We start from the raw sequence: 16705 nt of genomic DNA on the forward strand, positions 1-16705 counted from the left end.
CTGGACTCGGAAAACCAAACCTGTCTTCTGCCAGAGGAAAAGATACTGAAGATCAGATCCCTAACATCTCAGATTGTCAGCAATCCGACCATCACCCTGAGGAGTGCAATGTCTCTGTTGGGTACAATGACGTCTTGCATTCCGGCGGTTCAGTGGGCCCAGCACCATTCCAGATGTCTTCAACAGGAGATTCTGGCAGCGGACAGGCGGCTCAAAGGTCGCCTGAATGGGAAAATATCTCTTCCAGATGTTGTGATCAACTCCCTGGACTGGTGGACATCTCCGGTCAACCTATCTTTGGGGGTTCCTTGGACCTTCCAGGTGTCGGATACAATTACAACAGACGCAAGTGCGGAAGGTTGGGGAGCTCACCTAAGGGATCGTTCTGTACAAGGCCTCTGGTCGGACAGCGAGACAAGCCTCTCTTCCAACATGAAAGAGCTGTTGGCAGCCAGAAACGCGCTAAAAGAATTCAGTTCTGTTCTTCAGGGTCCTCACGTCAGGATAATGTCAGACAACAGATCAACAGTCGCCTACATCAATCATCAGGGGGGTACCAGGTCTCTCCCTCTGATGTTAATAGCGGATCAGATCTTCAGGTTTGCCGAGAGTCGGCTGGTTACGCTCTCGGCACTGCATATAAAAGGGGAAGAGAACATAAAGGCCGATTTCTTGAGTCGTCACATCTTGAAACAAGGAGAGTGGGAGTTGAATCCAGCCGTTTTTCAGCAGATTGTGGATCGGTGGGGACAGCCCCAGATAGATCTGTTTGCAAACAGACACAATCGGAAGACCGAAACCTTTTGCTCCCTGAATCCAAAAGAGGGGGCGTTTGCGGTGGACGCGCTGCAGATTCAGTGGGATTTCACTCTAGCTTATGCCTTTCCCCCTTTAGTACTGATCCCTACTATCCTGAGGAAGATCCGAGAGGAACGGGCGAGGGTTATATTGATCGCCCCGTTCTGGCCCAAGAGACCATGGTTCACTTGGATGAAGAGAATGTCCCAAGCAGATCCATGGGTTCTTCCGGACATCCCGGATCTCCTCAGGCAGGGCCCAGTCTGTCATCCCCAAAGAGCGGGCCTGCATTTGACGGCTTGGATTTTGAGAGGTCGCTATTGACGCAAAGGGGGTTTTCTCCAGATCTTGTTACTACCCTTCTAGCAAGTAGAAAGCCGATAACAACTAGAATCTATGGTAGAACCTGGGCTAAGTTCTTGTCTACCTCGGGTCAGTCTGCCAAAGGGAGGGTTCCTATTGAGGCCATACTAGAATTCCTCCAGAAGGGGTTAAACATGGGACTAGCCACCAGTACTCTTAAGGTACAGGTATCGGCTCTGGGGGCACTGTATAATTATGACTTGGCAGCAAATAGATGGATCATTAGATTTATTAAAGCCTGTCATAGATCCAGACCTATTCCTGTTCCAAGAATGCCTCCTTGGGACCTTTTAATTTAGTTCTGGAAGCATTAACCAAACCTCCCTTCGAGCCCTTAGAGAAGGTTTCAGAAAAAAACTTAACTTTAAAGACTGCGCTATTGGTGGCCCTGACATCAGCTCGTAGAGTCAGTGACTTACACGCACTATCCGTTAACCATCCATTCACTCAAGTATGTATGGATAGAGTAATCTTACCAGACCCGGCCTATCTTCCAAAGGTAGCCTCCAAGTTCCATAGGACGCAAGTAATCACTCTCCCTTCCTTCTATCCTAATCCTAGGGATTCTGAGGAATATAAGCTTCACACCTTAAATGTTAGGAGGGTGTTAGTCCAGTATTTGGAAGTGACAAAAGCCTGGAGAAAGAGTGACGCTTTATTTATATCCTTTCAGGGGGCTAGGAAAGGACTTAAGGTTACAAGGGGGACCATAGCTAGATGGGTCAGGGATACTATTACCTTAGCCTACTCTTCTAGCAATCTGCCGGTTCCTGAGAACCTGAAGGCCCATTCCACCAGAGCGGTAGCTGCTTCCTGGGCTGAGAAGGCGGATGTGCCCATCGACATTATATGTAAGGCGGCAACTTGGTCATCCCCTGCTACATTTTACAAACATTACCGTCTTGACCTTTCCTCTTCTACTGATCTGTCCTTTGGTAGAAGGGTGTTGCAAGCGGTGATCCCTCCCTCTGGTATTTAATCTCTATAAATCTCTCAGGTGGTGCTGTCATGGGAGAAGGGGAAAAGATCCTAGTTACTTACCGGTAACGGGATTTTACAGAGCCCATGACAGCACCCTATTAATTCCCTCCCCTTTATCACTGTGGTGTGCACTTTTTTTAAGGTGTTTAGTACATATGTTGAGGTGGTGGTTATGTATTAACCTGTCTTCGGAGGCCCTCTCATGCTCTGAAACAAAAAACTGATGCGGAGGAGAGGTACCGCCTTTTTATTCAGTAGGTTCCTGTCCTTGGTGGGCGGATACCCTCTCTCAGGTGGTGCTGTCATGGGCTCTGTAAAATCCCGTTACCGGTAAGTAACTAGGATCTTTCCCAAGGGTTACTTACATAATGTTTATAAAGGAAAGAAGTAGCCTGGGGGGATGTGCCGTTGTAAACCCCGACGACGCCGTTTCGCCTTCAGCTTTTTCAAAAAGGGGCATGTACTTTTGAAAAAAAAGTCTTTACTCTAATGCATCCACCTTACAGGTTTAACTTCACCACTTGAGTGAATAGGCTGCATAGAGCATACATACTATTATATTTGTCTGCACTGCCCTAAATTTTATTTATATGTACACTTTTTTGCACCTTTTCTGCTTACTAAATGTGTATATGTGCACATTGGCACTTTAATTATTGAAGGCTTCCTTAAATGTGTATATACACTTTGTTCAGCAATTATAGCACTTTACTAAAGGCATGTGCAATATCAGTTACTGATGTAATATACTATTACTTTAAATAGGGTGTTGATTGAATTTTTCTTAATAGCCAAGAGGGATGTATGTTTGTTGTGGGCTGTTTTGAAGGCACCTGTTTTTTAACTTCTACTAGTATTTTTAATAATATTGAAATAAATTATTTATTTTATGAGTCTTTTCTCTTTTTACTTCCTTGTAGCCGTGGGTTTATAGCTTGAGGTTTTTGTGTTGATATCCTCTAAACTCTGATTGTGTCACAACTGCTGCACCCAGTAAACTACCATATTTTGCATAATATAAGACTCACCTAGGTTTTAGAGAAGGAAAATATAACAAAAAAATTTGAAGCAAAAATTTTTTGTCATGACATACTATTATGGGGGGGAGGGTGCAGGCATATAATGTATGTATATTTATTTGACTAATGGTAAATGATTGCTTCAGATAAATTCAGTATGTATATTTGCTACATAATTGCCAAGTCAGTAAGAGCCTGGTAGCCACTCTTGTGTGCCCTGTAATCGTCTTACTGTTGTGACTGTTTTCTTGGAACCAGATACGATTAATGTAATATCTGCACTTGAAACATCCTGATTTTTCTGATTCTGGCATGATTCCTGTCGTCATAGTGTATACAGTATTTGCATCCATGGGTATACACATGCACAGAATGGAGATACCAGATCTGCAGTTTCCCAGTAGATTCTCATTTTTCCGCTCGCTGTCTTGGCATGTAATAAATGTTTAGAAGTAATTAGGCTTTGTGTGCTGACGGCTTACAGACACGTTCCACTTCTTTCTGTCACTGAGCAGCTGTCATCGGGAGCGGTGATTGCTCCTACTTGTAACCGGCAAGTGTTTGGTTTGTGGTTTTGTATCCTCCAAGAGTCTTAGGGAGAGGATCCGGCCTCCTGATGGTGTTATGGATGATGTGCTCCTCAGGACTCCAGTGTTGGTCTTACCCCATGTGTCTGTCACCTTCTTCCTTTTATTTGCATGAACAGGAAGAAATGTTGCATTTCCTGGAAATGTGTCATGGTAATGAATCTGTATCCATTTCACTATGTGAAGACCCGGGGTCTTCCGTGGGTGTAACTCTACTCAGACATCACAAGGTGAGGGTAAAACAGTGCAGCAATACTTTATTGAACCACAAAGCGGACAATAAATACATAGAACAGTCCCAGCAAATACCCATGATGGTCTCACCCTTCCGCTGGCCCGCCTGGGATAGAACAGCTACAACTTTGGGACTTCCAGGGCCAACTACCTCAACCAGTAGCCCCCCGCTTCTGGCGGGCCCCCACAGGGAGAAGGTAGCGGCAAGCTTAGGAAGCTAGCAGTCCATCGAGGTACAAGGCCAGGAGACCCGAGGGTCCCACTCTGTCCTCTCCGAGAGATTCCATGGGGCCAGATGACCGGCGGGTCCCAATCTGGCTTCTCCGAATGTCTCCATGGGTTCCAGGCTATCGGAGGGTCCCACCTGGAAACCCCAAACAACATATCCATGGGGCCAGGTGACTTCATCATTCCAACCTGGTCTCCCCAAATGTATCCATGGGCTCTCTGATGATCAGTGGAGCAGATCCGAATCTTTCCAGTCAGGGCCTTGTATCCTTAGACCGTAATCATATAGAATCCAAATCTAGGTCTCTTTAGGTATAGCCATACTACCAAGCTGATGGTGTGACAGAGTCTATCATCTTTTCCTTCTCCTTGATTCTGTCTCTAGTACTACAGACATCCCTGTTTATATTTACATCTGTGTAAAGTCATCAGTCAGAGGTAAGAGGTAAAGGTGCAGGGCTCACTCAGGTCTCATTGTTTGAGCTAATCAATTTACATAGCTGGTATAGCAGGGGCTCTTGTAAATAAACATCTAGCTGGTGGCTTTTAGTACAATGTGTCATTAGCATAGTAAACCTCATTGTTTCCAAAGGAATAGAAGTCAACATTCAGGGTTATACAAATAGTGTGACCTTTTTGACCAGCAACAGAAATGCACATACATTTACAAGTCAGTATAAACATAATGGAGTATTTCTCTTGGGTAAACAAATCTATTGTCTGGCTTATTAAGATTATAGGCTGTATCGTCACACACTACTTATTACTTTAGGCATACAAAATTAAATGTCATTAAAGTGAGTCACCCCCAAAACGCTAATTGAGCCACTTATACAGGTCTGTAGGAGACTTCAAGTTAAAAAAACTATATCCACAAATATTAGGCCAGAAATAACACTGTAAAAGTATGTATTATTTAATCAAATAAAAGATATAGAACATACAATGTGCATAAGAGGGGGACAAAAGGGGGAAAAAAAGGTGGGAAAGGATAACATGAGGAGGGGATGGACGTGCGTTGAAATAACTCAGAAATAACAATCCAAAGGCCAAAAATGATGACGTGATATAGCATCATAAATATGCTATGCCACCATTCAAAATAATAAAATGGTGTAATAATCATGACAAACTTTTATTTATCAACAATTTATTGGTGATCTATTTACTGTGTGACCTTGATTACTTTGTCATTATTATTACACCATTTTATTATTTTGAACGGTGCATAGCACTTTTTTATTACTATGTAATCAGTATTCATATCGTATTGATGATGTCGTATCATATCATCATTTTTGGCCTTTGAATTTGTTATTTCTGAGCTATTTCCGTGCACATCCATCCCCTCCTCATTTTATCCTTTCCCACCCTTTCCCCCCCTTTTATTATGTACATTATATCTTTATATGTTCTATTTGATTAAATAAAAATACATAAGTTTACAGTAGTATTTCTTGCCTAATTTGTGGATATCATTTTTTTAAGTTTATATTCTATCTATAGGCTTTGTATAAAATTTTACATTCTTGGAATTTCCTTCTTGTGTAGGGTTTGTGTCTGTAGGGGGCTTAACCCCTGTAAAAATGTCACCTTTAGTGTAGGGTTTTAGTTTCCAAAAAAAAATAAAAATGTTATTTTGTATGCAAACGAGGGGGTTTTGATGCACCCTTGACATGGCCCCATTGCACTGTTACCCCTCTGCATTTTGCATACTGAGCACTTTCATACCTTGATTGATCGTACTCAAGCACTGAGTGAGCTGACTGCAGCCGGGCTGACAATGTTATTACAGGATCTCCTCATTGTCTCCTGTCAGCGGCTGCCGCTCAGTACTGTACTGCAGAAAGGAGCCGAGTCAATCAAGGTATGACGAAGAGCTCAGTATGCCAATTGAGGGGGTGTAACAGTACCTTGAGCCCTTGGCCAAGTTAAGGGTGCACCAAACCCCTCTTACTTGCTTACAAAATAACTGTGTTTTTTTAATTGCAGCTAAACTTCTAAAATGTATAATTGCTATAGGGGCTGAGCTCCCTACATACCCTTGCATGAGCCGCGATGACCATACCGGCTGTCACTAACGACTAGACCATAGTGCACATTATGGCTGTATTTTTTTTCTTCCTTGCACTATTATAACTCAAATGCATATTGGATGATTGATATTGTATCACGGAAGGTGTAGCAAAGACTAAGTGCAACACGAAGGGGAAAGGGGAAGGGAGCCCAGACCCTAGGGAAAGGGGGAGTGGAGACCTCCTAGACTGATCTGATATCACCCTGTCTCCCCTGTCGTCCCTATATTGGTTCCTCACCAATCGCCGCACAGGAACCTAAACCCTTTATTTCCCTAGAGCTTGGCCCTGGATTGGCAAGGGAAGGGGATGAGCACTAGTCAGTCCTTACTAACAACTAAATACAACAAGGGAGACAAACACGGGGGGGAAAGTAACTTCGCTTGAGCCGACTTCAGAGAAATTACACCAAACGTCCTCCTAGGCACCAGAGAGGAAGTAAGCAAACTGCAATAGCTACAAGGGAATATGTGAATATCACCAGCACCTCCCTGTAGCAAACAGAGTATTTAAACACCCAGGCCTGGGTGTCAATTAGCAGGAAGGAGGTAGCCGCTGGGTCCCAGAGTGAGACAGATCTAAGTAGGTGTCTGTAATGTCAAAGAAAGAGATCTCCTGCAAGCAACTGCAGGGCGACTGTTTGTTACATCTGACGTACCCATGACATATTGTTGCTGTGATGTTCACAGCTTTCTTTTAAACAGTTTGTGTGACCACAAGGCCGTCCCTTTACCATGGGAGTAAGCATTGGTGTTGTCACAGACCAGACTCTAGATGTGCTGGAATAAGAAATGGCAGCCTGACATTCCCTTGCAGAGATCTCTGCAGGGGAAATGTAGTTATTACAGTAGTAGCGCTCTCTGCTCTCACCCAGAAAGGGGTGTCCTAATGGAGGATATGAGCAGGGAGCTTTTTTCTGATGAGTGAACCTCTAGAGAACAAAGTCTTTTCCTTCTATTAAAACAAGAAACAGTGTTTCCTTTATTCTTAGACCTGACACCCACCTGACGCACATTTTTTCTTTTAATCAAGCTGTAATTAGTTAGATAATGAAATGTCACAGTCACGTTCTGCAGGAACACTAAAAATAAGTCCGCTACACAATGGAGAGGAAATGGGCAGTCCCAGCGTCATATTCTAGATCTCATCTAATCATCATTTGGGCTGTTATTTGCCGCATTCTCCTGCAACCAATTAGCTCTGCTGACAAGCTGCATCCAAACCGAGAAATCAGCGTGCTGTTTGATGTTTGGGCTTTGATGCTGCAACAAAGGACCTGGATCTTGTGGTTTGAGTGGTTTTCCTTTCTCTGAGAAATGGAGATACCATGATGTCATAGACCCCAGTCTGCACAAAGCAATATGGAGAGTTCAGGAAGATTGAACTGAAGCTTTGTACTTCCGAAAGGCAGAAAATGAGCTCAGGGCCTGCGTACACCAGCGAGGGCACTACTGCCTGCCTACACCAGCGAGGGCACTACTGCCTGCCTACACCAGCGAGGGCACTACTGCCTGCCTACACCAGCGAGGACAGTCAGTCATAAAAAGAGCCATAAACAAGGGCTGATCAACTTGGAATTCTACCTAATATGTACAACACTTGCAGGTGCATATGGGCACCGTTCTGTTTCCAAAATACTAATCCTAGCTTATTTTTATTCTTTTTTTTTTTTGTACTCCTTTTCTAATTTTTGGTGTCTGCATGTCCTCAATTTTATTCACAGCTTTTTGGTTAACCAATCCAGCTGTGAATCAAGCATTTGGGTGATATAAACACTTACTAGAAAGCAGCAGCACTAGCAATTCCTTGTCTGTGCCTGCTTCTCTCTGTGCTCCCCCTCTTACTCCTATTCCCCACTTTGTAGACTTCGGTAGCCACCTGCAATCTGATCCCTCAGTGAGCTGGCAGTCCATCTTGGCCAAGACTGATTTAAAGGGGATGTCCACTACTCAGACAACCCCTTATCAATCACTATATTTCCCCCATGTAAAATAATAACTGCCTATATTTGCCTCCTGTGCAGGCACCGTTCCAGGTCGCCGCCTGCTCTCCCGAGGCTCGTGTGATGTTATGTCACGCGACCCCTGCTGCCAATCAGCTGCCGCTTCACTCTCACTTCCTTCGGTTGAAACTGCCACCCAGAAAAAGTGAGGGCTGCTGCTCTGTCAGTTACATCTCAAGGAAGTGAGAATGAAGCTGTCGCTGATTGGCTGCTGTCACGGGAGCCCCAGGAGAGGAGGCGCCGACCTGGAACGGGGCCCTCACCAGGGGTGAGTATAGGCGGTCATAGGGGAAATGTAGTGATTATGAAGGGGTTGTCCAAGTAGTTGACATCCCTTTTTAAGCTGTGTTTTTTCAGAATGAATGATAAATGCATAAGCCGGGGGGGGGGAGAGTAAGAGGCTCATAAGTGGAGAAAGAAGTTTATTTCTCTGATAAGATATATTATAAAGTTCCTTTTAGTCACTTGTACAATTGAGGACTATGTGGGGCCAGTATTCTCATTATTCTGTATGGAGGATTATGTGGGGCCCATTATTCTGTATGGAGGACTATGTGGGGCCCATTATACTGTATGGAGCACTATGTGGGGCCCATTATACTGTATGGAGCACTATGTGGGGCCCATTATACTGTATGGAGCACTATGTGGGGCCCATTATACTGTATGGAGCACTATGTGGGGCCCATTATACTGTATGGAGCACTATGTGGGGCCCATTATACTGTATAGAGCACTATGTGGGGCCCATTATATTGTATAGAGCACTATGTGGGGCCCATTATTCTGTATGGGCGACTATGTGGGGCCCAATATTCTGTATGGGGGGCTATGTGGGGCCCAATATTCTGTATGGGGGGCTATGTGGGGCCCAATATTCTGTATGGGGGGCTATGTGGGGCCCAATATTCTGTATGGGGGGCTATGTGGAGCCCAATATTCTGTGTGGGGGACTATGTGGGGCCCATTATTCTGTGTGGGGGGCTATGTGTGGCCCATTATTCTGTGTGGGGCGCTATGTGGGGCCCATTATTCTGTGCGGGGGATCACAGTTGGGGCCCATTATTCTGTGCGGGGGATCACAGTTGGGGCCCATTATTCTGTGTGGGGGATCACAGTTGGGGCCCATTATTCTGTGTGGGGGATCACAATTGGGGCCCATTATTCTGTGTGGGGGATCATAATTGAGGCCCATTATTCTGTGTGGGGGATCACAATTGGGGCCCATTATTCTGTGTGGGGGATCACAGTTGGGGCATCATACTGTGTTTGGGATCACCATACTTTGCTTGGGGGGGGGGGTGGGGTACAGTAGGGTCATCAAAAGCATGTAAGGATTTTATCATGAAGTATTTTCCTGCATTTTTCATGGCACCAGGAAGCTGCTGTCAGGGTTTAGGCTAATATTGCTAATGTTTAGTTTTATTCTTTGTGCTACTGGGCTACAATTCCACATTCTCAAATCTCTAGGACCAAACTTGGGTAATGTAGATTTGTTTAGATTTAGCCAAGAAGCTCATAAAAAATGTTACTGGAGAACTTTTTATTCTGAACTTAACAAAGTCAAAAAGTTAGAGCATCTCTTGTGTATGTAATCCGATTTAATTTGTGTCACGTAATGAATCTATAGCCGGTATCATTGCTCTGGAGCTTCTCTGTTTCCTCAGTGTCTTGGCTGCTTCATACAAACCCCGCGTGCAAACCTCCGGATGAACTTTGCTATTCTTTATACATTATCGTCCAGGTATTCATTACAACGTAGTAATAATGTGAGTTGTAAATCAAGTCTGCACTGATTACCTGAAGCCACAATGCAAGATTGGCCTTGAAATGGGATACAATAATTTGCCACAATGTATCGTCAGAGGAAAGTGATGGAGCCATCTCCACGTGCACACGGCTGCATTACTACTTAGTGTTGTAGGGAGGCGCCATCATAGGGACATGTTAGAGGTTGAATGAACCGGTGTGTCAAAAAATTGTCAGCGGTTCCTTTGAATGCTGTATTCACCGAGCTAGCTCCATGTATATGGCACGTGCTCATTGTGGGGATGACCACATAACTTTTACTGTATCTGTTGCAGTAAAAAATACACCAAATTTTCAGTTTTTTTGTTGTGCAGAAATGCTGAAGATTTGCCACACTTATGTATTTGACTTTTTGCTTTACAAGGGATAAAATCTGGAGTAAAAATCTGCAGCATAAATTGACTTGTTTTGGATTGAAAATCGTGCTTTGCGGATAAATGTGTTCTGCAGGTTTTTTATGCAGCGTGTAGACCACATTTTGTAAAATCTCAACCACAAATCTGCTACTGTGATACATGGCAGACTTTCCATCTACAAATTCGCAGCATAGTTGCTACATAGTAATATACCGTAAGGTTACATTCACAGTTTTTTTTTTTTAGCGTAACCTCTCCAGAATCCTCCCGAGATCTCAATCTGCGCATGCGCCGACTCCAGTGTCCATTTTCCCGAAGCCCACCACCGGGACACCCCCTGTTCCCAGCTCAGGGCCCACAGCATCGCCCCACTCCTGCCGCCTGCTTCCTGTGACCCCGCTCCACCGCCGCCAGTAAGCTACATTCAGATTATAAGACGCACCCCCATTTTCCTCCCAAATTTTGGGGGGAAAAGTGCGTCTTCTAATCTGAAAAATATGGTACTTCATGTTCTGGAACAATTTCAAGGGTGCCAACACTTTCGGCCATGACTGTATGTGTGTATACACACACACATACAGTGGGTACGGAAAGTATTCAGACCCCTTTAAATTTTTCACTCTTTGTTTCATTGCAGTCATTTGGTAAATTCTAAAAAGTTCATTTTTTTCTCATTAAAGTACACTCTGCACCCCATCTTGACTGAAAAAAACAGAAATGTAGAAATTTTTGCAAATTTATTAAAAAAGAAAAACTGAAATATCACATGGTCATAAGTTTCCAGACCCTTTGCTCAGACACTCATATTTAAGTCACATGCTGTCCATTTCCTTGTGATCCTCCTTGAGATGGTTCTACTCCTTCATTGGAGTCCAGCTGTGTTTAATTAAACTGCTGATAGGACTTGATTTGGAAAGGCACACACCTGTCTATATAAGACCTCACAGCTCACAGTGCATGTCAGACCAAATGAGAATCATGAGCTCCAAGGAGCTCAGAGACAGAATTGTGGCAAGGCACAGATCTGGCCAAGGTTATAAAAGAATTTCTGCATTACTCAAGGTTCCTAAGAGCACAGTGGCCTCCATAATCCTTAAATGGAAGAAGTTTGGGACCACCAGAAGTCTTCCTAGACCTGGCCGTCCAGCCAAACTGAGCAATCGTGGGAGAAGAGCCTTGGTGAGAGAGGTAAAGAAGAACCCCAAGATCACTATGGCTGAGCTCCAGAGATGCAGTAGGGAGATGGGAGAAAGTTCCACAAAGTCTACTATCACTGCAGCCCTCCACCAGTCGGGCCTTTATGGCTGAGTGGCCCAACAGAAGCCTCTCCTCAGTGCAAGACATATGAAAGCCAGCATAGAGTTTGCTGAAAAACACATGAAGGACTCCCAGACTATGAGAAATAAGATTCTCTGCTCTGATGAGACAGACAGAACTTTTTGGTGATAATTCTAAGTGGTATGTGTGGAGAAAACCAGGCACTGCTCATCACCTACCCAATACAATCCCAACAGTGAAACATGGTGGTGGCAGCATCATGCTATGGGGGTGTTTTCAGCTGCAGGGACAGGACAACTGGTTGCAATTGAAGGAAACATGAATGTGGCCAAGTACAGAGACATCCTGGATGAAAACCTCTTCCAGAGTGCTCTGGACCTCAGACCTGGCCGAAGGTTCACCTTCCAACAAGGCAATGACCCTAAACAAACAGCTAAAATAACAAAGGAGTGGCTTCAGAACAACTCTGTGTGCTTCTACTCAATACTGAGCAAAGGGTCTGAATACTTATGACCATGTGATATTTCAGTTTTTCTTTTTTAATAAATTTGCAAAAATTTCTACATCTGTTTTTTTCCAATGAAGATGGGGTGCAGAGAAAATGAGAACAATGAGAAAAAAAAGAATTTATCAAATGGCTGCAATGAAACAGAGTGAAAAATTTAAAGGGGTCGGAATACTTTCCATACCCACTGTAAATACTGTATATATTCGGTGTATGTATGTATATATATATATATATATATATATATATATATATATATATATATATATATATAATCTTTATTTTTATATAGCGCCAACATAATATTCCGCAGCGCTTTACATATATATACTGTATTTTATCAGTCTTCATGTTTATATTGTGTCTTACAATTATGTGAATTTGAGAAGCCCTTTTTACTTTACCTTGTCCAAAGGGCAGAACCACCAACCCCTTAGTACCATATTAGACACTATTTAACTTATCCTTGTCTGTTGTGTTGTATTCTGTCTCTTTGATAAAGGGGACTGTGTGTCCTGAAGTGCGTTGTTTATGGAAACTAAGTATTCTTCCATTTCATCTCCTCTGTTGAATGTCCTGGGTATGGGGAGTGCGCCTCCTACATCCCTCCCTATTTGATAACAGGAGAGTCAGTAACTCCTTTATCTCTTTTTCTCAGCTGATTTATTACTACAGACCACATCAAAGTTGACTGTGCAGGGAAATAAAGAGCCTGTGAAAGCTATATAGTGCAAAATTTTTAATGAAACCCAGTTGCAAAAATTATCTTTAACCCGAAATACATGTATTTTAAGTGTAATTTTTCCTGAAGATGGACAACCTCACTTGATCCTTAACTCTACTGTCTCTGTAGCTGTCACAAGGAACACTATGAGACTTCACGTGGTCTCGGGTGGTCTCTGTAGTGAATGCTGTCCTGTCATATTTCCTGCTGTGACACCCCCATGGTGCATACTTTTAATCTCACGTATTCCCTCCCGCGCAGCCACGAGCCCTCCTTTGTATGAGGTTTGCTGTGTGGGATCTTGGCCCTGGACCAGGATCACTCCCCGTCTTCCAGTCTAGGACAATGCCGGCTGTGTTTAGCTGACATGATCTCGTTTGTTGTTGTACACAATTAAGGGAAGTGATATTATTAGTATTGCCTCATGACTGGGTGACGCATTAACCCTTACCACATTGGGTCAGGCAGCAGCACGCAAAGTTCAGCAGTTCTCTCCAGCTAAGGTAAAGGTCTAGGTGCTTTATTTTATTATGTAAAATCAGAATCCTGCTTTTATTTTCTTAAAGGGGTTGTCCAAGGGCAAAAAAAGTGAAAGCAAATATAAAAGAAAGCACACATGGGACTCGCCCTTCTCATCACTGATGCCAGTTAGTATGGCACGTGACCACTGACTGCAGGGACTGGCGGTAGCGGAGCATGCAGGGATGGATCAGCGAGAGATTGAAGGTTAGTATTGAGGTTTTTTTTTTTTTTTGCAAAGATGTCAACAAGGGCATAGTTATAGTGGATGACGGGATTGCACTCCCACCTTGGCCCTGAAGCCTAATGGGGTCAAAAAGTTCCTTTATCCCATATAAGATGAGCAATATTATTAAAGGGAATCCATCACCATGTTTTTGTTACCTCATCTGAGAGCTGCATAATATAGGAAAAGAGACCCTGATTCCAGTGATGTCACTTAGTTTACTGGGTGCAGAAGTTGTGACATAATCAGAGTTCTTAGCTGTAGTATGTAGAAGAGCTGAGAAAGCTAACCCCACCCACACCACTGGAAGCTTTCTGTGTATTTCACAGTGAGCTGCTAATCAGTGGTGGGGATGGAGTAAGACTAGGATGCACAGGGGCTGTAGTCTTGTGGTGTTAATCTCCTGCTGATTAAAACATTTGTTGTATTGGAACAACAGCACACAGCCTAATAAGTGACACAACTCTGGAATCAGTGTCTTAGCCCCTATCTCATGCTGTCCTTGGATTACATAGCAAATCCTGCTGACATATTCCCTTTAAAGACCCATGATTGTTGGGGGACCTGTTGGAGGTTACATTGCAGCCCACAAGTTTCAGGTTATGTCTCAGCATGTCAGTATCAGTCAATCTTTTTTTCAGTCACATTTATGCGGTATATTTTATTGTTTGTGCATGTTCCTATAAGGTCTAATGGTTGGGATTGGCGGGGTTAGAATGTCTTGACGAGTGCAGGGTAACGAAAGAGTGTTACTCAGTCATATTTTGCACTATAGTCTCCTTGATAAGTCCCCAAACTTTACATACTTTAGCTTTACAAGCTTTAGATACTTTTTACAGATTACTAAATATTAGATTATCGGACAAACAGGTATTGAAGGGGGGTTTTCAAGCCCTTGAGAAGTATTAATGCAGTAGAGATTGTAAGATCGGTAAAATGAGTACATGTCATAGAGTGAGGCCACGTGGCTGTCAGTGTAGGGCAGTGTGTCAGAGAAAGCCTACTGACAAAGAATGGAGTAAGCTGTACAGTGGGAAGACTTGAGAAAATCAAAGGCTCTTCTTTTGTGGTTAACCAGGATCCTTGCTGGCAGAGCTTAGGCGGGTTCTGCTGTCAACACCCCGTACAGTTAGCTGCAGTATCAGAGATTTCACTGAGATAGCGAGCAAATGTAACATCTGAAAACCACCGATGTATCATTAAATGATGTGTAGAAATCGTTCCTGATTATTTCACGCAATGTGGCCGCACAAGTATAGTCCGCCTTTAAGTTTAAGAAATACTTTGTATTTCTGTGACGTGTTTCCGTATCCTATGGTTCCTGTCGGGGAAAGTGACTTGGAGCTTGTTCCAGTTCTCAACACAGGAAATACCTGGACATCCATTGTCCGACTACAATTGTTTCCTCGCTCACTCTTCATACATTACTTTTCAGTCTTCTATAATTATTTACATCATATCACAGACCCCTAAGTCTGGGCACAGGGTGCAGAGGTAGAGGCCCAGCCCCGGGGGCCTGAGGTGGCTCAAAGTCTCCTCCACAAGTTATGTCTCCGCATAGGCGTTGTATATGGTTGGCTTTCACCATGTGCATTGGATCCACTGGATCACTGAATCACTGTTTTGGAGTATTTCTGCTGTAAAAACTCAGCGAAAAATGCAGGAACTGAGCATGAACGTAGTCTGGCAGATACCAGCTGTGTTACGCATGCCAGCATGTGACTAACAGCAGCGGCCGGAGCTACCTGTAATCGCTGCTTTTTAACCAGTTAAATGCCACTGTCAATCACTGATAGTGGCATTTAAATGGCTGAGTTGAAAGTATGCACAGACCCTAACCCTGCGTGATGCAATCCTGTGGTGCCAATGGGCTACCAGGGAAGCTGCATGTCTGCTGAAGTCCTCCATGGCTGCCTTGTTGGTCTTCCTATGAAACCCTGTGTGTGGCTCAGCTCCAAACTTACAGTAACTATATACTTCAAAAGCTGTTGCACTATAGATTATTTACCCTAAGTGATCGCAGGTTGAAGTCCCCTAAGGAGACTAAGAGATGAAATACAAATAAAAAAATATATATGTGAAAAAACAAAACAATTGTAGTATAGCTGTGCTCGTACTGACCTGAAAGGGGCTATCTGGGACTGTGGTTATATTCATCTATGGGGCGAAGGACTTTCCGGCAGGAGGTAGTTTCTGACTACCTGCCTGTTCTGCCCAGCAATGATCTCCCTCCGCTCAGGCGGTGACTCGCCTGTTTCAATCCATCTCGTGTCAACAGAGCAGCTCTTCTCTTCTACTCTGCTCTGTGATGGGACATGACTGTCGACGTCCTAATGGCCGACTCACTACAGCTAGGCAGCATGGGGGGCTGCCAACCGACATGACTTCGGCAGTGACTCTCCGTCGACAAAGAAGAAGCTGTTCTGTCGACGTGACGTCACTGGAAGCAAGAGAGTTGCCGGCAAGAGCAGTCTGTGACCACTCTCAGCTGGTATACATTGTCGCCAGCTCCCAGCCTGTAAGTTCTTAGCCCTATAGTCCTGGATACCACACAAAATGACAACTTGTTCCATAAAAAGTCCAAATACAGCTCTGTTGTTGAAGGACAATTAAAAACGTCATACTTCTTGGAAGAAGAGGAGAAAAAAGATCCAAAACCAGAAAATCAGTGGTTAAGGGAGGAGGAACTGCTGAGATACTTTAACATTCTACGTGCCAGAAATCACATCTGAATGCCTTGGTATAAAACCGAAGACAAAGAAGTGCAATGGAGGCCCAGCTCTTATACGGGGGTCCTGCACAATACTAGTAGATGTCAAGAATATTTCCAGAGTTGTTTGCCATAAATATGTTATTTGTCGCATGATATAAATGCCACTCTCCTCATGGCCTACTCCTCCTTGTGTTTAAGTCTGGTCTTGTTAGTCAAGGGGGTGTGATCCTCATGGACTAGAGAAAAGTCTAGGACTGCACCCCCTTGCCTAACAAGATCAGGTTTACA

General features: G+C 43.8%; 1 protein-coding gene across 4 annotated transcripts in view; it reads left to right on the forward strand.

The window, feature by feature from the left end:
* Positions 1–16705, forward strand: part of PIK3CB (phosphatidylinositol-4,5-bisphosphate 3-kinase catalytic subunit beta) — a 178935-nt gene that overhangs the window by 89869 nt on the left and 72361 nt on the right. The window lies entirely within an intron of this gene.

Source organism: Phyllobates terribilis, unplaced genomic scaffold, assembly GCF_046119375.1.
Source record: "Phyllobates terribilis strain yellow unplaced genomic scaffold, ASM4611937v1 Scaffold_3__8_contigs__length_932513732, whole genome shotgun sequence".
NCBI classification, from domain to species: Eukaryota; Metazoa; Chordata; class Amphibia; order Anura; family Dendrobatidae; genus Phyllobates; species Phyllobates terribilis.